This window comes from Mastomys coucha, unplaced genomic scaffold (assembly GCF_008632895.1).
Source record: "Mastomys coucha isolate ucsf_1 unplaced genomic scaffold, UCSF_Mcou_1 pScaffold16, whole genome shotgun sequence".
NCBI classification, from domain to species: Eukaryota; Metazoa; Chordata; class Mammalia; order Rodentia; family Muridae; genus Mastomys; species Mastomys coucha.
This window is the reverse complement of record NW_022196898.1, coordinates 66,580,685-66,603,968: the sequence shown is the minus strand read 5'-3', so window position 1 is coordinate 66,603,968 and position 23,284 is coordinate 66,580,685. Positions and strand designations below refer to the sequence as shown.

At 37.0% G+C, this 23,284-nt stretch overlaps 1 protein-coding gene across 1 annotated transcript in view; it reads right to left on the bottom strand.

The window, feature by feature from the left end:
- Positions 1-23,284, bottom strand: part of Dpyd (dihydropyrimidine dehydrogenase) — an 835,953-nt gene that overhangs the window by 514,257 nt on the left and 298,412 nt on the right. The gene's annotated exons all lie outside the window — the stretch shown is intronic.

Below are 23,284 nucleotides of genomic sequence, written 5' to 3'. Positions count from 1 at the left end.
TAAAAAAAGGATGCTGAGCAAACCATCAGTAGCAAACCAGTAAGTAGCACCCCTCCATGACCTCTGCATCAGTTCTTGTGTTCCTGTTTGCTGTCTTGCTTGAGTTCCTGTCCTGACTTCCTTCAATGATGGACTACTATGTCGAAGTGTAAACCAAACAAACCCTTTCCCCCCACAAATGGCTTTTGGTTGCGGTGTTTCATCACAGCAAATAGTACTTACTCCTCACTCTCAATGATCTCACAGATCTCATATTTCTTTAATATGAAATTAAATATATATCATAAACTTCATATTACATATATGCATATAAAGAGAGAAATAAATTGTGCAACAATACACAAGTCATAGTATGCACTGATACAGCATTAGCGGGGAACTACTCTCTTCTTTATGCTGTAAGTAAAACTATTTAAGAGGATATAGAGTGCTGAGGGTTAAAAATCCAAGGAAACTAAAAGCAAAGAAACAAAAAAACATAGGCACATATTTAGCTAATGGATAAGAAATATTCTAGGAAAAATAGACATTAACATATCCCAAGGAATAAATGCACTTTAACAACAAAAGTTCAGCTTCCCATAAATGTCAGATTCTAAGTGTATTACAGGATAAATGAGGAAGGTTGATGAGATGACTCAGCAGGTAAAGGTACCCATTGTTCAAACCTCCAGACATAAGGTTTGAAGCTATGTAAAGAAGAAAGAGACAATAGATGTTACAAAGTTATCTTCTGATCTCCAGATGCTTGACACACACGCACATGCACACACATGCATATACAGAGGCATAGTAATATAAATAATAAAAGATTAGTCAGCTGGGCAGTATTGGCACATGCCTTTAATCCCAGCACTTGGGAGGCAGACGCAGGCAGATTTCTGAGTTCAAGGCCAGCCAGAGCTATACAGAGAAATCCTGTCTTGAAAAACAAAAACAAAAACAAAAAAAAAATTAGTGATTAAACAGAAAATCTTTAAGAAAGTTGTGGTTTGTATATGCTCAGCCCAGGGCATGGCATTATTAAAAGGTGTAGCCCTTTTGGAGTGTTACTGTGGGTGTGGGCTTTAAGACCCTCATCCTAGCTTCTTGGAAGCCAATATTCTGCTAGCAGCCTTTAGATGAAGATGTAGAACTCTCAGTTCATCCTACACCATGTGTACCTGGATGTTGCCATATTCCTGTCTTGATGATAATGGACTGAACCTCTGAACCTACCAACCAGCTCTAACTAAATGTTGTTTTTATAAGAGTTGCCTTGGTCATGGTGTCTGTTCACAGCAGTAAAATCCTAACTAAAACAGAAAGTAATAGAAATATTAATTCCATCCCTGGCTAATACATAAATGATTCTTAACATATACTATTCTTAAATATTAATCAACCTATTAAGACAACCTATTAAGTTTATGTAAATCTACTTGTATGTGTATGTGGTCAGGACTGGCCAGTTGGAATTGAATACAATAATATTTTTTATTCATTCATTCATTCATTCATTCATTCACCATTGTTCACGTGGATCAAGACATGGGCAAAGACAATTGGGTTTCTTATTCTTTCATTTAAATCTACATTTAGCACTATGATGGATTTATCATTTACTGGGTCAGAGTTTTACTATAAATGTTTTAAAGGGACTTGGCAAGATGTTCGGAGTTAGGAATGTTGGCTTAAGAAGATGAAAAATGAGCCAGTAACTAGACAGACTCACTATGATTAGATTATCCCTGCACCATGCATAACTCAGGTCACACACTGAGTCTCATGAGTCACGAAAACCTTGTCTCTGGTCCAGGTAACTTATGTCTCAAGGTGGTAACTTTAAACTTCTGGTCATGGCACTATGGGAGATCAGTGCCTATAATGGTATGGCATGACTCAGAGCAGGTCTTGGTCACCAGACAGATTTTGGAGCAAGTCTCTCTTCACCCATTTCACAGCTCTGTGATTGGGTGCAAGATCCTGTGATCATTTGCTTTATGTGTCAACTTGACTGAGCTACAGAGCCAGCTAGTCACTAAAATAGTAACCTATGTGCAAATATCGATGCCTTTTTAAAATGTTGTTTAAAACTATAATTAATTGTCTGACATGAATTAAAGACTACCTTATTAGTGTGGGCCAGCCTTGTTCTATCAATGAAAGGCCTTAAGAAAAAGACTACGTTTTTTTTCTGAGAAAGAAAAATTATTTTCTATACTGAACATCAGGGCTCCAGCTCAGTTAGAAGAGTGCATCTGTGGCATGCAAAAAGCCTTGGTCTCCATTTCAGGACTGCACAAATCAGGTGTGGTGGAGCATGACTGTAATCCCAAAAATGAGGAAGACGAGGCAGGAGCTCAAGCTCAGTTTACGGCTTATATTATGAATTTAGTGCCAGTCTGGACTACATGCTAGTTCCAAGTCCATAGCCAGTTTAGCCTGTGTGAACCTTATTCTTCCTCTGTCCCTGTCCCCTCAGCATTTCTCTCCCTTGCCTTCCCTCCCTCCTGCCCTGAGTGTGTGTGTGTGTGTGTGTGTGTGTGTGTGTGTGTGAGTGTGTGGTTTCAACACCATCTCTTACCTGAGAGATCTTTTTTGGTTTATTACAGATTTCTGAGTTTTCTTCTTTCAAAGTTACAATGACTATTGTCAATATTCTCTCTCTCTCTCTCCCCCCCCTCTCATGCACACACACACACACACACACACACACGTGCGTGCGCGCGCATACACACACACATACACACACACACACACACACACACACACACACATACACACAGACCCCTACTGGCTCTGTTTTCCCAGAGATCTCTGACTTTAAGCCCCTCACTATCTGATAATCACCATTTCTATGAAGCAGGTAAAAATGGCACTATTCTCATGAATGAGAGATTTAGAGATCAGCCACACTGCTGTGTGTTCATATGTCATAGAGACCTGGTATATAATGAAGGTTCAATGAGCCTTTGCTGTAAGATAGGCTTATTTATCCTATAGTTTATAAATTCATCCAAACTTCACATCTCCTACTAAGGAAAGAATAAAGTTTAAATCATAGTAAAGTATTAAATCTTAGCGAATTTAAGTAAAGTTCTACGAGGAAAGAAAAATGAGGCAACCTTAAGTGAAATATGAAAGTTGCAAATCCTCATCTATCAAAAGAAGACTTCCTTGAGAGTCGGTGTCATATTAATAAATAAGGTTTGTGTCTACAAGAGTATGATTTCAAAATGACACAGAAATGGCTTTTTAATTCAACTTTCAGTAGAAAGATGAGAGTTTATGAATAAAAGGGATAGGCAATGTTCGACAAACAAAACCATTCCAAGCTACTCATTAATGGGCGTGTCTTGCAAAGTCTACAGGGCAAATCAATGCTCTTTAGGGAAGTTGCCAGGGGATTGGTTGTTGCTGCTTTAGTACACAAACCAACATCTCCCTAAGAAGTATAGGAAAACAGTAATTCTCAGCTGCTCTCAGTAAGAAAGTAAATTCTGCTTATACAGAAAATTTTATTCAAAATTTATTGACTATAAGCATTGCAATAATTGCCTGGTAGGTAGGGAATGTGCATAATTAATTCATTTAAAATATCTAACTCTATATCTTATGTGGTATTATTCCTATCAACATTTTAGATATGGAACATTGAGCCACATACGAATGGAATAGCTATGTTGAAAGTCACAGAACAAGTTTCTCTCTATGTCTCCCTGTCTGTCTTTCTGTGTCTGCCCTTCTGTCTGTCTAGGTGTCTGGGTGTTTCTGTATGTCTACATGTCTATACATGTGTACAGATGCTCATGTATGGTAAGGCCAGAGGTTGATATCAGATGTCATCCTCTAGTCCTTTCCACCTAAGTAAGTTTTTGAGACAATGTCTGTGAGTTATCCTGGGTGTTATCACCTGGCCTAGACTGGCTGGTCAACAATTCCTAGAGATGATCTTGTCACTGCTTCCCAATTGCTGGTATTTACCATTGCACAGCTCCTGGCCCTGGCTCTTAACAAGGGTGTTAGATTCTGAATGTGGATGTTCTCATTTTCCCAGCAAGCAATTAATTGACCATGCCATCTCCCCAGCCTTTGTAAGGGCTGTCTTTTCCATGTTTAAATTTATGATTGGATCTAGATATAGTAAATGCAGATTAATCAGTAGTATTCCAGGGAAGCATTGCAAATGCATATATTCAATTTCCTTGTCAAACTACTGTATATGGAAGCTGCATGCTACATTGAATAGATCTATGACCAGCTTCCACTGACCGGGTTGAGAAAATGCTGTCTGGCTCTCCCGCCTGCCTTTCTGTTTTGTGATTATTTTCTCAAGAAAACTTCCTTTCTGAAGTATTTTCCTTTTTAAGTGTGTCTCTCTTGGGCATCTGTTGGTTATTTTTCAATATTTGATATTCTTTGAAAAACCATGTATCCTTGCTTTGTTTCCAAATCACCTCCCTCTGGAACAACTACAGAATAAATAACAGCAGCTCACACAGGAGCCGTGCTCTTCAAGTCCATAGCACGTTTTGAATTTCCATTGAAATGAAAAAGACACTAAATATTCTGTAATGAATTATCATCCAAGAAGTAATAAAGGGAGAATCAGGTATGTGCCTTGATCTAGTTCTGGCGGACTGTGCTTGAGAATCACAGATATTCAAGGACCTCTGCTTGAGTGGCTCATTGGGTCACTTCTTTGTGTTAATATAGTTGAACAAGAATTTTGTGAGATAAGTTAACTTTGAGGTGGGATGAGAGCTGAGCAAGGTGACAAAGACAACGACCTGATAAATGTGCTTTGTAGAATGGCTCACAATCCTCACTGAAGAGAATATAGCAGTGAAGATGAGAACTGGTCCCAAGTACCAGTCTACAGCTTACAGAGATGGATAATACTCTAGGTACTGATGTTCTCAACAGGTACATAGGATGTTATGTCACACATCTTCAGAAACCAGACTTTTGTAAACAAAACACTACAGACATGTTACCATCCTCAGTTTCACAAGATATATGAGATGGTAGATGTCATAAGTTAGCCTGGAGTTAATAGTTAGTTGTGACCTAACATGTGGGTGCTAGAAAACACACTCAGATCTTCTATAGAGAATCTGGTGCTCTTAGCCACTAAGGCTTCTCTCCAGCTCATGGAATTGTCTTGAAAATTGTGTGTGTGTGTGTGTGTGTGTGTGTGTGTATACATGTGTTTATTCTATTATAATTTAATGTATATAATACTTAACAATCAAATATATGTGAAAAAGCAATTCCAATTCTTCAAATTTATTTGCAAAACTCGAGACCATTTTAACTCATTTGTTTTATTAGTTTGAAAGTGAAGCTAGACTGTTTTAGGTCCTGTTCTACTGTGCTAAATAAGATTAAAACTAATTTTTTGCTCAACTTTTCCACTACACATTATGTTGCTGATATCTCCAAACAGATTGCTTGCCTGTTATTGTCTTGTGGTTTCTTCTCAGATCACATTTTCTTCTCAGAGAACATAGTATGGGTGCTGTGGATGCTGGTGTGTGTGTGTGGGGGGGGATGTACAATTCAGTTACAGATCATCTAACTCACATGCATTATTTCCTGTGAAGAAGGAGTCTGAAAGAGGAAGAGTGAGTTTCATTATCCTAGACCTAAACTAAGGGAATGTGATGGATTAAAAAGGAGATTAAAGTATCCAGAAAGATTAAGCACAGATTCATTAGACAAAGTGTCTGAAAGACACCTAGCTAAAATTCATCAATAATTTTGTAAAACAATTGATTTTCTTTAGTTTTGTATTTTTTTAATTCTTACTGTAAACTGAGATACTTGCCTAATCACTTGTAGAATGAGAAATAGTATAATAGGTAAGACTTTTGACAGATTTTGCTACCATTTTCTCGGTAGAAATCTTTGCTTAATGCAATGAAATGACACATTTGAGTGTATGTGAATTAAATGTCCACCTAACCCATCATTTACCCAATATCATTATACATTAAAGTGTCATTGTTGAATGGATTGGTATTTTAGTCTAGAAAACGACATCTTAGTATAGATTCAAAAAGGATGGGAACAAAATTATTCTGCTATTCTCACTCGTTCTGCAGATTACAATGGACTAGAGCCATGTGTGTTCAAAACCAAGAAAGCAGAGAACTAGAGTTGGAGCACTGACTGTGATTTTCAGTTCAGAACATGAGGAATTGTTGGAATTAAGTCTAGGCTCCGCTTCCCAGTTACCTGGCAACAGCCAGGTGTGCCTGACTCATTACAAAATGGGCTGCTTGCTCCCTCTTCACTCTCTTCCTTTTCTGGCTCTCCTATCCTTATTCCCTTACTCTCTTGACCCCCCTCTCCATTCCCCTCTCCTTCTATTTCCACATGCTCATGGGTGGCCTCTACTCCTCTCTCGCTCAACTCTCCTCCCTAGGCCCTGAATATACACTATACCATCTTGGGTGGCTGGTCTCTCAGGGGGAAGGCATGCATCAGCATGGGCCCTGCAGAGGTACCCTCTTCCCCCACACCTGACTGCACATACACCAAACATATCTCTGATCACATTATTTTTATAAAACACAACAAGAATAGTATTAGAATCTCAAAGAGCCATAGCCTAAGTGACTGTACTCCAGCCTCCTAATTTTTGTTTTCTAGACAAACTTCTATAAGTTGCCTAACACAGTGGTTCTTGAATTCTTTCATTTTAAAATAAAAATAGTCTGACATATTATAGAGAAGTTTTTAAAGATTTATTCTATTTTTTCATGTGTGTTAAGTGTTTTACTTGCATGTAAGCATGTGCATTCTGTAAAGAATGGTGCCCTTGGAAGACAAAAGAAGAAGAGGAATCCTCTGGGTCTGGAGTTAACACTTTGTGTGACCTACCATGAGTGTGCTGGAAACCACATCCAGGGCCTCTGCAAGAGAATCTAGTGGTCTAAACCTTATAGAGCCCTCTCTCGAGCTCCTGAAATTGTTTGGAAAATTAAATAGAAAAGTACATGAACGCATTCTGTAAAGCTAAGAAAACATTCAAGTCTGAGTCATTTTTTTTGTTATCCTATGTAAAATATGAAACCATACAAAGTGAAGATCTAAATGGTAACCAAAATCCTCTGAAATGTTTTCAAAGACTATTAGTCTTAAGTATTTAAGTCGCTGTGCAAAACATGCAAACAAAATCATAAAATCATGAAAAAATTTGTGTATATGTACTAGAACAAAACAACAGCAACCAAACATTTCCTATATGAAGTCCCAGCTGTTGCAATTATAACATGAAAATCAAACAATCCTTTTAAGGCCAACTGTATTCTATAATTCCATGAACAATTACAACGTTATTCATCTGTCACTTAACGAACACTTTTATGAGTCAAAGGACTTATATCTTGCTTCCAAGGGACAATAGTGCCATATGGGTTATCATTCTGTGATCCATATATTGATTAGAAAGAGAACAGATCAATGAGACCCTATTGTGATACTTTTCTCAATAAAAGCCCCAGCCTTCTCCCTGACACCCCACTGTAAATATGGTTAGTTCTGAGTGTTCGGGCTGAATCCAGAAAGTATGGAGCAATTCAATATAACACCTATGAAATTAGATCACCATGGATCACAATAATATTCATTTCATTGATTTTTCAAATCCCCATTAAACATCTGCTTCCTGGAACTGCCTTCTGGGCTCTTCCAACACAAACACACACATTATCTGTGTGTGTCATACTACTAGTCAGAGTGTAACAGGATAAGACTCCTAAAAATGAGAGAAATGGAACTAGCACTTCAAACAATAATTTCCCACAATACACTGATATTTCTGTACAAAATCACAAATAAGCCAGAGTCATGTTGAACTGAGCTTTTCTTATTTTCAAAAATTTGAAGATGATGACATATGGTAATATATTCAATTAATAAAAACATAATACTTTTTTACTATTGGATAAAAGTATACATAAACAAAGTTGATAAATACATAAAGTAAAAATATATTTTGATAAATCTTTGTACCATATGTAGAACATATGAATAAATTCTCTCATACCACTGTGGTCAGAATATATCATTTTTATGTCCAGATCAGAATAAAAAAACACAAATATAATAACAAAGTAGTATAAGTATGAATATATAGTTATCATATATATATATATGGAATATGAGTAACTTTATTGACAAATAGTTTCTTCACTTATTTATTCAGATTTTATCTCACTTTTGTTTTATCTGTAATACAGGTTACCACAAAATCCTTGGAAAAGACATGAAAGGCTTATTTTTTCTTCATACTTTTGTACTGCTCTAACTTTCTGAAAATTAGCTGTTATTTTAATAATTAAAATTTAATTTTAACATAATACAAAGCCTAATTAAAATTCCTTTTCTAAAATAGATGCATGAATGAATCATATTTTTATCTTAAAACTGTATTTCCTCCCCTGACTTTCGATATTTTGTATTAAAGTATGTCTGTCTCCTGGGCTCCTTCTCTCTTCTTCTTACTTCCATCATTTCTCTGCATGGTTTTGTTTTATCCTTTGGCATTTGTTATAAACAATCTCCTTAAAGTTTAATCTTCACATTGTCAACTTAGGGTAAGGGAAACTCAAGCAATATGCCTCAGGCATTTTTTCCCCCTTAATGATGGGAGTTCTTAGATGGTTTTAGGAAATTACTATTTAGGGTTGTGTAAGTAGACTATATTCCAAAGTAAAGAAGTCATTAATAATAAAATACTAAAAAGGAACAGTTATATTACAAAATAAATCTACCAGCCTTACAAAGAAAACAAATTTGCAATCGCCACCTGCTGTGGAGATGAGGCAGCAATCTCAGCAATAGGAAATAAAAGGGAAGAGAAGAGAAAAATACAAAAGCACAGGCATTAAAAAAGTAATTAAAACACTTATCTCCATCGACATACATAACGAAATAACCCTCAGCCAACCACCTAAAAACATACTCTATTGAACTGCACAGCAGGCAACAACATTAAAGCTGCCACCATAAACACACATTCTGCAGAGGAAGAGGACCCTTTAAAAAACGTAATCTCAGAAGTGTCACTAATGTGTTAATCACCAGTAAATGCACCACACGTCCATTGTATTGTATTAGTTACTTTCTCAAAGGTATTCTTAAAAATTATTCTTTCTGGTTTTATTCAAATAATTTCTTTAATACAGGCTCTAATAATACGGTTATTTGTAACCATTCCGGTGTGTTCTGTGATCAGATTGTGAGAATTAAGCTTTCTCTATGTGGAAAACCTTCATGTCTTAATTCTTAAAGAAATATGAATTTAGTTACAGCATTTAAATGCTTCGCACTAAAGCCAAAAGTATCTATCTGTGTTCTAGTACTATGGTAAATTACGGTGAGGCACCCTACAGTAGTTGAAGCCATGGTTTTGAGAGTCAGTTGTTGGCTTGTTTTGGTGCTTGTATTTCACAGGAAATGTCTCAAGTGTTCCCGTGTTAGTTCAGAGTTCACAATGTAGGTAAAAACAGGTGTTCCTCTCATCCTTACATTCTGGGTGCTTGATTACAGATATGTACTACTAGATTCTGATACAGAACACATTCCTGAGGGATGTATTTGATCAACAATCCTAGAAACACATGGCTGACTGTCTCAAACATGTCTGCATCTGTGTAACAGAGAGTAAAGACATATAATTATTAATGTTGCCTGAGTCTTCATAGAATATGTCTGTTTGCATTGTGTGTATGTGTGTGTGTTTGTGTGTGTATGTGTGTGTGTGTGTGTGTGTGTGTGTGTGTGTGTGTGAGAGAGAGAGAGAGAGAGAGAGAGAGAGAGAGAGAGAGAGAAAGAGAGAGCAAGTGAGAGAGAGACAGAGAGACAGTGGGAGAGGGAGAAAGAGAGAGAGAGAGACAGAGACAGAGACAGAGGGAGAGACAGAGGGAGAGACAAAGACAGAGACAGAGACAGAGAAAGTGGGAGAGAGGTATGGAGGAAAAGCTGGTGCCTCTCATTGTCCTCCATACAGAGTCTCTAGCTCAAACACGATAGACATATCACACTTCTCTACTCTAAGTTTGTATTTTTCTAATACTGTCTTCCAAATCCATTCCAAGGTCACAGAAGAGGCCTTGAACATCAAATGTGATGGCATTACTCACGCCTGACAATCACAGTGTACCACCCGTGAACACCACTCTCTGCCAGAACTTGTAAGTCAGGCCTGGGTAACAGGAAAGACTGGTTTTGAGTACCAGACATAACTGTATTTATAACACTACTTCAGCAAATACTAGCTGCATAACTAGTCTCATAATCAAAGCCATTTAAATATTAAGTCTCAATTTCCTTCTCTATAAAACCTGCTTTGCAAGGAGATTAATTGATATAATGTATCTCAATATCGCTGAAGTACAGTGACTTACATAGAGAAATGTTAATACATGAGCTGACTTTCATACATTTTAACTTCAAAAAGCTCTTACAACTTTCATTCTTATGTTCTTTATGTTTTCTCTGAAATTCAGTGAAAATTTTCATATAAAGCACCAAAACAAGAACCACAACTACAGACACTGACCAAGTTGAAATTTCCATAAATATTGGTATTCTACATTACAAAATTAGTGGACTACGTACCTGGGACATATTTGTGTTACATCAAAGAGCATAAAATTGAAAATGACACAATATAACTATGGTTTCTAACATCAGATGTAATTTTCATAGAATTTTGATTATAGTATGCCAGAAAGAGAAATCTTAGCTGTTTAGTTATTTTAATCACTTATTTCATCCATTTAACATTTATTTAATACTCACTACATGCTTTAGAACAAATTAAGTGTTGAGAATATATAGATCCATGTAGATATTCTAGTGTACCAAGAAGAAGACATAAAATTAAAACTTTGAATGGGAGCAAGTTACATGATAGAATAGGGAGAGGCACAAGATGGACAGAGGAGGTTACAAGTATGAGGGTACTAAAACCAAAAGAAATTTACTTCGGCTGAATTCTGAGAGGCCAGGGATGATGTTCAGTTACAGGAGTTGGGGAAAAATAATCACCAGGGTCAATGAAATGAAGGTTATGAATGTAATCTGTGTGGGGCTATAGAACAGTCAGGAAAAGTAAAGGAAAAAGGCTGGGATAGAAAAAAGTGAAAGATAAATAAGTAGCTTAACTGACACCTGATGATTAGGATTTACATCAATGAGATATTTCATCAAACAAGATGACAAGTTTTATCTACTCACAAGGACAAGTGGTGGCAGTGTATAGGGCGAGTTTTCAGGGTAGGAACAGAGAGAAGCAGAACATGTAAGAGCATGTGACCAAAATCCAAATGAGACAATAAAACATCTCCTATGTTCTTCAACATGCACCAGGCTTTACAAGGTGCAAAACCTTGGGAGAAGCATGCCAACCTGGACTAAGGATTTTGCTCAAATAAATTTGGATGATGTGCTTATACAAAGAGGTATATGGAGTCATCAAGGAGGAAAATGGACTTTTTAAAATTTAAGTTACAGTGTTCCATAGATTCTTTTAATGCGGTGGAGGGATTAACTCAAACTAAAACACAGAAGAATACAAACATATCCTTAGGACAGATTTTTGGGCAGTTTCATAGGATTTGGCATCTTGTAGCTGCATACAGGAGAAAGAGCGGCAATGTCGGAGAAGTCTTGGCTTCCTGCTTTCGTGTGACCGCTTTCATTCAGATGACACACCTGACTGCGGCTTACTGAAAGTGGAAAAGGGAGCATAGATATCTAAGAGATTTGTCCTCCAGGTAAATAACTATGTCAACAAGATACAAGTGCGAAGCTCATGAGGGAAGTGTAGTCTGGATAAACAGGATAAACACAGTAAGAGGTTATAAACCAGTCATGGTCCTAGAAGCAAGGAATGTCAGCTAACTCACCAGGAGGCGTGAAACAGGAAACAAAACTGAAGGGCAAAAGTCAGAGGCCAGGACAGTGTCTTCAGCTTTATAGGTGGTAGTGGTGGGAGCTACTAAACACTATAGTAGAGAATGGTACCCTAAGAGTTGAGCAATGGGAGGTGCTAATTCAAACATTCTCGATGATGGAACAGAAATAAACATAAAAAGGAAAGATCATATAGCGGTCTGCCATGAACTCTATAAAGTAGAAAAAGTAGGTGCCTCAAAGAAAACATTTTTAATTATGGCTTATGGAAAGCTTTATCTATCTATCTATCTATCTACCTATCCATCTATCTATCTATCTATCTATCTATCTATCTATCTATCTATCTATCCATCTATCTATCCATCTATCTACCTATCTAATCTGGTTTATTACAAGAAAACTGACTTAATTTTAGTAATACTATATCCAGAGTAGGACTTTTGAGGGAGATATTAATAACCAGAGCCAAACAGCAAACACAGTTCTATAGTCAGCTTAGCTTTCTCTATCAGTGAGGTGTGTATACAGGGGTTACAGCACCCCCAGGGCATAATACATTTTGAAAATTGTATCTGTTCTAAATATACATATAGGTCCTGTCCTTCCCTAAACTACACACTTAATTAGTAATTATGTGAGTTTTAAAACACAACTTATTGATAACTATAATAAAACATGAATCAAACTCTATTTACTAGCATTTATATTATATCAGACATGTGTATAATGTAGATTAGATGTAGATGGAGTGTTATGTCAGTTTGAATAATACTTGACTGAAAGCAACTGGCAGAGCTTCTCCTATACCCATGAAAAGAAGTATCAAAAGGACAGTACTGGCAGGGACATTCTGCCACTCTTCCTCTGGCCTGAGGATCCCCAGGAAGTCATATTTCAGGAAGTTTTTCTAGCCACTTGTTGCAGGGTCTTTGAAAGCAAAGCTACTAAGAAGTCCTGATAGGAGAAACATGGTCAGGATGATCACACGAGAGATGGATGCTGATACCCCATCTGTTAACCCATGCCTTATTTACTGTTCTACTGCTGTGAAGACACACCATGACAAGGCAACTCCTATAAAGAAAGCATTAAATTGGTGGTTTGCTTAAAGTTTTAGAGGATAACACATGTTCAGTATGGTAGGCAGCATGGTGGCATGCAAGCAAGCATGGAGCTGAGAGCTTACATCCTGAATCACTGGCAGGTAGGCAGGCTGGCACAGAGAGAGAGAGAGAGAGAGAGAGAGAGAGAGAGAGAGAGAGAGAGAGAGAGAGAGAGAGAGAGAGAGAGGCTAGAATGGACTTTTGAAACCTCAAAGTCAACCTTGATTGACACACCTTCTCCAACAAGACACAGTCCCACTCCTATGAGCCTAAGGGGGCCATTATTATTCAAACTATCACACTGTGTGATGTGTAGCACATTAGCCTCCTTCTCTGACTGTCAGTCTCTTCAGCTGTCAAATAAAACTCTGAGTGCTCATGCCTGAGCTTCTTGATGGTGCTGAATTATAAACATTTAGAAAGACTGGAAAATGTTAACTTCTTTTTCTCCTGTGTTCAGTACAGAAACAATACTTACAACGGATGGTGGCTCAAACCAGAGAAACAAAATTATAGTTCCACGTTATTCCTTAGAAATAAGTTAGCTACTCTCCTGAGTTACATAAAACTCACACGTTCACAAATTAAATTAGACTCAGTAGCTAAGCCACTCTAGACCACAGTATATGACCCACAATTTGACATTATCAATTCAATTCTCACATATTTTCTAACGTCAGTAGAAAGTAACAGTTTGTATCCTGGACACCGTTGGTTTAATAAATTAAGCAATCAATGTTTTGATACATTTTTGGCCAGTTGTTGAATAGATGAATTCTGTTCTGACCTATTATCTATATCTTTGGATGTTCATTGATGCTTTGTTGCTATGTTTGAGAATTTTTTCTTTTATTATTGGTTATTTTCTTTTAATTTCTGAGGGAAGAATTGGGATAAAAAATAATTCACATAGAATCATTTAAACATTCTTGTGTGCAGTTATTTGTATTGTATGATATCTATTATTGACTATAATATATGGAAACACTCACAAATATATATATATATATATATATATATATATATATATATATATATGAAAAAAGAAAGAAAATCTAGTGTGGCTCCTCTTTTTACCAGAAAAGTACCTTATATACCCACCTAACCTTGCACAAACTCACTGATAATGAATACTTTAATAACTTACTGAAACATTCATTCTGTTAGTTAGGAATATTTTTACAATATTGATCCATGGTACATCAGTTATCTGTGTAACTTCTTGCCCATTTACAAATGAGAAAGTAAGGCTCAGAGAAGTGAAATGTGCTTTCAAAAACTAGACATAAATCAGGTCAAATTCGCCAACACCATGCTTCCTCCACAATTCTGTAAAATGGATGTTAGAGGGGCAAGAGACATTGTTCAGCACAATGCTGGCTGCTCTTGCAGATGATCCAGAACAACAGACAGGCACACCCACCTGGCCCTCCAGTTCCAGGGTCATATATTTGCACGTATGCATGGGCATACATGTGTGCCTTTGCGCGCGTGTGTGTGTGTGTGTGTGTGTGTGTGTGTGTGTGTGTGTGTATGCATTGATATATTACACATTTTTTATAATTAGGAAAGGAAAAAAGATATTTAACCTAGCCTAACAATTTGCCATACAATTAGGAATTCAGCAGTTTTATTCACAATAAAGAAAACAGACGGAATGGTTAGTGTGTAATTATTCTCCTACAGTCTTCTCTGTTCTGTATTGCCAGATGATTTTGAGTAAACCATGCTTCCTTGTATTTAAATGATGTCTTATAAAGAATGCGCTATGCCTGACTCATTTGTTTAAAGTGCAGATCTACCATGACAAACCTATCATCAATTCATTTTGAGGAAAGGGTAATAATTAAAGTGTTATTCTCATTCTTTTACTGCAAGTCATTTGACCTGTGTTAAATCAAGTGTCAAATGTTCATTCATTATTTCTACCTGAAGAATTCTGCCAGCTCAAAAAAAGTATATATCTTCATTTATCAAAGTTAAACTATACCTGTCTCTGTTGCTATAAGGATTCATAGCTCTTTATTTCTTAAGTGTAGCATAATATTTTCAAGGCACACAACATCCGTTCTGTCTCAGATGGCCCCTGGAATCAATAATATGTGTAACTTGTTAAGGAGAACAGAAGACAATCATGGTCTCGTTAACCACACGGAACAGTGATAGAACTGGAGACTCCCTTGTGTGGCCTGTGATCAATTTTAATCTCCAGGCTAGGAATGAAAGAATGCATACTACTGATTCTGGATTCATCTTGATAGAAAGAAAAAAAATATAGATTTACATATGTGCAGTTGAAATAAAAGAATTAACTCAACTGATATTCCAGGGAAGAATTATCATTTTCCATAATTCCCTGTCCATAATTCCAGGTCCTCTACTGAAAGAACCAATATTGAAAAAGTATACAGAAAGATATCTTTGTGTAAATATGATCAATAGACTATGGGAAAGACCCTAAATTCTATATTTTGTTGCTTTGTAGTAGTTTCAAGTGAAATCAGGTTTTCTAGCACAATTTTGCACAACTTTTTTTATATTTTTATAGCTGCAAATATACTAGCAGTTTCTTCTTAATTTCTTCAGGTGAAATTATTAATGTTTATTCAATGACAAAATGCAACATTTAGTATATCAAGAGCAGCTGGCTCCAAAGTGTATATGTTCAGGTACACAAATATATTTGGGGTGTGTGAGAATATAAAGTATCTGTAATGTCAGAAATACAATGTCTCATGATGTGCATATGTTTATACATATGTATCATAATTCACCTGCATATAAGTGCACATATATCCTTATTTTCTATAGCATCAAAAGTCAATATTGCACTGGATTCAGAAGAGTGAGTATAGGATGTCCTTGGATTTTACAAGGACAATCAAGGTAGTTACAACTTGACACTTAGACAGTCAGGCTTAGTTTTGCTCAATGTATCCACAAAATTTTTACTTCCACGAATCACCATCATGAACACAGCAAATTCTACGCATTCGCATATATCATGAACTGTGAGTCCCGGCAGTTCATAATCCTAGGGTCAAGAAGCTATGTCTTATGTGGAAACCTGCTTCTTACCTTGGTGAAATCTTAAGCAACTTCACTGAACATCTTTCCACCACGGGCCCTTATTCTTGAAGATAATAATAAGTTCTTCAGTAGCACTGGGATTACTAGGGATTTGTAACTAAAGAGAAAATGAGGGTAAATCTAGGCTGTTTGAAGTGCTCAACTGCTCACTTGTGAAGTGTTAGCTACAGGACAATATATTCTGTCTCGCTTATTCATTGCTTCACAAACATCAGTTAAGTGCTCTGGATGTCACAGGACTGCTTTAGGAAATAAAGATGAGCCAAAGGCTCCTAACAATCTGACCTTCTAAATTGTTTAACTTCTTCTGGGAACCAGCCTTTGAATTTGCAATTAGAATACCAATATTTATCTTGGAGAACTGCTATGAGAAGCGGATGTAATTAATTATGTAAAATTCCCCTCATAGCCCCAGCTACATAAAAGGTTTGGTCAACACATGTTCACCGAATAAAGGAATAAAAATACTGACATAATAAATGGATGGTCGATATATGGAAAGGTGATTTGTTAGGATACATAAGATTCGTTGTGACAAAGAGAAAATGAAAGAATCCTGTAAGTCACAATGTAGACGGGACACATAAATGTAAATAGTGAGATAACAGGACAACTCGGCATTACCAGAAAGACTGAGGGCCAAGGCCAATCTCCAGGGCCTGCATGGTGGAGGGAACCAATTCCTAAAAGTTGTCCTCCTATCTTTACTTTCCTGCCAACAGAGTTAAACCCCAACCCCATTCCACTTCTGCCCCAACACATTAAGCTAAAGAAGTAAAAAACAAACCAAACAAAAGTGCCCCCCACCCCCGCAAAAAAACAAAAAAACAAAAAAACAAAAACAAAAAAAACCCTCAAAATAATCAGGAAGTTCCTAAACTGATAGCATATTCTAGGCGTCACCTTCAACCCCCAAACATACATAGGCAGCAAGAACTACTGAAAGACCCTCTTAGACAAACTGAGACGCTAAGAAAAAGGCCAAGTCTTAGCTGCCTGGAAATGCAAAGACAAATTGAGCTGCCTTAGTGGATGTGCAGATGAGCAAAGCGAACTAGAAGAGACAAGCTGCGCTCTCTGGAAGCAGGAGAGATCAGTCAAACTTCCTGGAAGAGATTCAGAACAAACTATGCTACTTCAAAAAAGACTGCAAGCCGGGCGGTGGTGTACGCCTTTAATCCCAATACTTGGGAGGCAGAGGCAGGGGATTTTCTGAGTTCGAGACAAGCCTGGTCTACAGAGTGAGCTCCAGGACAGCCAGGACTCTGCAATCAGTTAAGCTACCCGGAGTTTGTGAACAGCATTGCGGGTTTCCAACTTTGATGTCACTGAAGATGGGGTGGACTTTCATCGATTCAGTAGCCTAGAGCAATATCTGCTTCTTTAAAGAGCTGGCTGACAGGAGCCTGATAGAGCTGTCTCCTGAGAGGCTCTGACACTACCCAACTAATACGGAAGTAGAGGCTCACAGCCATCCATTGGACTGAGTTCAGGGTCCCCAATGAAGGAGCTAGAGAAAAGACCCAAGGAGCTGAAGGGTTTGCAGCCCCTTAGGAGGAACAACAATATGAACTAATTAGTACCCTCAGAGCTCCCAGGGAATAAACCACCAAGCAAAGAGTACACACAGTGGGACTCATGGCTCCAGCAGCATAGCAGAGGATGACCAAGTTGGTCATCAATGGGGGGAGAGGCCCTTGGCCCTGTGAAGGTTCTATGCCCCAGTGTAGGGGAATGCCAGGGCCACGAAGCAGGAGGGGTGGGATGCTGAGCAGGATGAGGGGGGAGGGAACAGGCTTTTGTTGTTGTTTTTGTTGTTGTTGATTTATTTTATTTCATTTTGTTTCTTTTTTTTCGGAGGGGAAACTGAGAAAGGAGATATATGACATGTAAATAAAGAAAATATCTAACAAAAAAAAAGAAAGAAAGAAAAGAGTTCCCTCATCCATACTGCTGCTTGAAACCCCAAATAATTCAATCATTTGCCAACTTTGATTTTTATAGTATCCTTCCTTTGGTCTTCCATTGCTTTCTTATCTGGAAGGAGATATTTGATGATACCTCCCAGGCATAGTATCACACAGCTCCAATTCATAGCTCCAATCTGGCAATAGTAATGAACTAATATTCATAAGTCAATAAAGAAGAACTTATTTATTTTGTCGCTTGATTTCAAATTGATTGGTGTAAAAATTTCTGAAAAGAAAAAAATAATAAGTTGGGCTCACTTTGAAATTTTCACATTAAAAAGAGTGACAGTTTCAGACAAGAGAAATAAATTAGTAATTGAATCTGTTTCTAAATGTGAATTTTAGTATTTAAAAATCTTTTGTTTCACAGTGACTGTTAATTAGATAGCTAAACAATATCTACTTGAAAGTTAGTTTTCTCTGGCCCAGTGTGGCAGCCCAGTCCTATCCAGTTCTACCCACACATAAAACCAATTAGTTTAATGAGCTCTTGTGCCTAGGATAATGATATCAGTGACTCCTCTTTTTTTTTTCATAGGCAACTCCACGCTAACTGCTAATTTCAGTGATAAAATGGAAAAGAAACAAAGAAAGTGCCTGCATCTTAAGTGGTAAAGAAATTAGGGAACATCAGGCACAACCAAGTGGTTAGTAAGCAGATGAATCTGGTGACAATGTGGTTAAATAGAACAATACAACAAGGAGTAAGCAGAAAATGCTAGATAAGAATTCATACCCCAGGGCTGTCAAGGCAGGAGAGAGAATGACAGAGGGAGACTCAGCAAAGAAAAGAGGCACCACGGCTGGTATAACAGGGGACCTTCATAAAATACAAAGTTTTAGATCTAGATATTTTATATATTTTACTATTATAAGGCTATCTGACAGAACTTTTTGATAATTTTACTCATTCAATTTTCAAGTGAATATAAATGTGCCAGAATGTGCCAGATCAAAATCAAGTGTTAACTGAGAATAGACTCTGGATTAGTTTCTACTTGTATTTATATATATTTGTTTTACAAAGATTTATTAGTAAAAGAGTGTAACTTTATTTCAAAATAAACCAATAACTACTTCCAATGTTACTAGAGTTCCCTCCAACAGTTCAAAGTCATTTGCACAGAGAGGTTTTGTAAAGGATATACTATATACTTTTATGTTCTTTTCAGAAATGCTTTTTAGTTATCTTTCTCCAGCCTTCTTTTAAATTAGGCATCCCTGTTCAAGGTAGTTTAATAAACGAACTGGGGATAAACCTGTCAGCATTCCAGCTTAAGTTTTAACTAAGTAATTTTTCCATCAACTCTATAAATTATATACATTGTGATTGGTCTTTTTAAATGAATTTTCCCTTTGATTGAGAGCAGATTCTTTTCTTACATAATAGATCTTGATTATGGGTTCCCCTCTCCCTACTCTTCGCAGGCAGTTCTTCAACATCTCCTCCTTTTTTTCCCATCCAGATTCACTCTCACCCTGTCTCTCTTAATAGAGGAACATTACTCCTATGTTCTTTGAAAATTAAACATGAGTCTAAGAGGACAGCAAGTATAGTCTCTATTATCATGGCTAGAAAGAAGGGTGGGCTGTGATGGGTTAAGAAGAACTCGGATATACAAAAGCAAAAAATATCTCTTTGCTTTTTTAAAAATGCTTTTAAAAATATCTCAGAAGAACTGGGGGATTCTATCTGATACCTTCAAACAAACTGAAGTAAAAGTCTCTGTAGCTTCATCATTGACATAGGGTTTAGCTTTAGTGAATAAGGAAAGAGGAGGCATAAAAGCTCCTCTGCAATAAGCATTGTAATCCCAAATACTGAGTTTATATCCAATCTTCATAGACCCCCTGCATTCATATTAAGTGGTATTAAAAGGAGATAGGGTTTAATAGACCAACTTAATATTGTGATACTACATTTTAACTCCACCATATAAATGTAAGATGGTATTATCTCTGTGGAGTTTCATTCATTTCATGATTAAAAATAAGAAGAAGCACATGATCAATAGGAAGGAAATCAAGTTGCCTGTCCCTGATCGACTGTTATAACAAGGATTAATCTCAGGAGGATCTCTGCATACCTATCACAGTGGTTTTTAATCCTCTTACCTTGGTTGGTTGGAAACACTTGCTATTAGCACTAATGTAAAAAGAAAAATAATACTTCTCATATGGTTAACCACTCATATCAAAAGGTTAAAGGTAAAATAATCCTTTAAGAATGTAAATGCTTCCTCCCATGTGTCTGGAAAATAGCTCCAGTGTTTTTCATTGAAAATTATTAACATATAGAAACATTGTTATCTCTGCAGTTAATATGCACCTCATTGCAAAGCTCATGGTTTGAAACAATTAAAGAAGGTAACATCCTCACTAAAAGTGCAATGCATATGTCATTTATTAAGTAGCAAATGCTGTCAAACTATGCTGGCCTCGAACTCAGAAATCCCCACTGTGTTATAAGTGTGAGTGTTTAATTTTATCTGTAATGATTACATATGAAATGACAACAGCTTGAGAAAGAGCATGGTCAGTAGAGTAATTGCCTAGCATGCATTAGGCCCCTGGGTTCAATCTCTAGCTCTACATAAAGTGGGCACTGAGTCATATATCTGTAATTCTAGAACTTGGGAGATAGAGGTAGGAAGATTAGAAATTTCAGGTCATTCTCAGCCATACAGGGAGTTTGAAGGGAGCTTGAGATTCAAGAGACCCTGTCTCAAAATAACAGCAGCAGCAGTAGCAGCAGCAGCAGAAGCTGCAGGCACAGCAACAAAGCAAGACAAATTATCACGTCAGCTTATTCTTCTTTCTACCTCGCAACTTTTGCGCTGCCCACTGTACTAAAAACTTTACCTCAATTCTCTGATGACTATGTGTTACTCTGAAATACTGAGATACTACAATTAAGACTCTTTCATATACTACAGCTAGTTTTGTAGTATTTAGAGTGAACACTATGTGTTAGGTTTTATTGATACACCCAAACTATTGGAGAAACATAGTTGGGACCAATGCTGTCTGTGTCCAACATCAATGGACTTTAACCTGAAAACCACTTTCCTTCTTACCTAAAGAAAATATTTTAAGTTTTGATCAAACCAGGGGAAAATTTACTTGTTGTATGTCCTCATAGAAGTCAACCATCAGTACTCTGAAAATTATTCTGAAAATGTAGATGTTTCACTAAAATTCTTTGATTAATTTTTTTTACCATTCTTCATTATTAATACTGCACTCACCAACTATTTCAAAAAATTATTGGATGAGTTCAATAATAAAAATAGCATTTGTAGGCTACATTGAGAAAACGTAGAGACATATGCTCAACCATTTAATCTACCATTGCAAAATAAGTTGTGGAAATTGTAAAAACTGGACTACTTTCTGGATATTAGAAGAGCAAGATCAAGGAACCATTCTGTTTGGTGTCTAATGATGTGTCCTTGGATTTTGAAAGAGGCAACCAGGCTCTCCTGAGAATATTTTATAAAGGCATTAATCCCGTACACTTCCATGATGCTTTCAAGACCTAATCACATCCCACAAGACCTGCCTCACAACACAACAATAGGGATAGGGTTTCATCAGTGAATTACAGGCATAGATGTCACTTTCAAATTAGGCTTGCTTCAGGAGATTTTAACAGGTGGTGCATATAGCTTAGTGGAAGCATACATGTACACCAAAGGCAATATATTGATTTCATCTTCAGCATTTGGGATAAAACAAATACTTTATTTAAGGGGAATCCATATAAAAGCATAAATAGATAAAGGGAGACCGGGAAGAGAGAAATTTGAATCTGGAAGAATTCACTCAGCACCCATGTTACTAATGAATTAAGCAAAAATAACATTCACTCTGGGTTTTTAGTAGATTTAAGTTTATATAGTGGATTTCACAATCCCTCGCATTTATAAGACAGTGAGAATTTCTGAATTTGAGGCCAGCCTGGTCTACAAAGTGAGTTCTAGGACAGCCAGGGCTATACAAAGAAACCCTGTCTTGAAAACAACAACAACAACAAGACAGTGGGGTTTTCTTTCCCTCTATAAGTTGGAGAACATAAAATCTAGCATTAGTAAAACCAGTGATAACTGGAGATAAGGCACAGTTTATGCATGAGTATCTGGGAGGTGACTTGGCTTATATAGAACTGCAGCTCATCATTGCCAGTGCTGGGGCAGGGTCTGCCTTCTAAATTCTCAGCAATACTTCATGCTCATTAACAGTGGAAGAATCATGACTGCTCATCAAAATCAACCGAGTGTATACCTTCCTAAACCCACACAAATATGCTTCCAACATGTATTTTAATCACTTTTGAGTAGGAATACACAGGGCTATTTAATGCCATTAGTTGAAGAGGTTTTTGATATTATAAAAACCCTACTGTCTCAGAATTAAGGAATCAGGTCTAAAATTCTAAATATTCTTACCTACTGTAGTCTGGCTGACAGCAAGCATAACTCTTTTAATCAAAAAATGCACATTGTATCTATAATCATAATTGTCCCTCATTTGTGTTTTAATTATTTAAAATTTCAGACATAAAAACCTAGAGCCACTGTCAAATTTTTCACATTTTAGGAACTGTAATGATGGCTCTGCTATTAGGAGTACTTGCAGAACATCCAAGTTTGGTTTCGAGCATCCCCCACAGCAGTTCAGAAGGATTGGTAACTCTACATCCAGTTGTCTGACACCCTCACTGGCCTCCAAAGATACCAGGCAAGCACACACACACACACACACACACACACACACACACACACACACACACATGCAGGCAAGCACATCGTGCACACACACATGCAGGCAAGCACGTGTAAACATAAGACATCTTTTTTAAAGGCCATTTCAGACTACTAACTTTTGCAGTATGGTCTAAGTATCACTGACATCTATGCAGAAAATTAGTATGCACACAAGCATCAGCATGTTCCTGGTATTCACAGGTCACAATGATTAATTTTATACTATTCCCTTTAATGTGAATTCCTAAAATCAAGCTCCTTTTTCATTTTTCTCTACATCCTCTTATTAAGAGTTTTAACTAGTGTATGTGTGTGCAGGTGTGGTTGTGCGGTTGTATATGTGTGTGTGTTTGTATGTTTGTGTGTGTCTTCTTTTTCTTGTTCTTGTTCTTGTTCTTCTCTCTCTCCCTCTCTCTCTCCCTCTCTCTCTCTCTCTCTC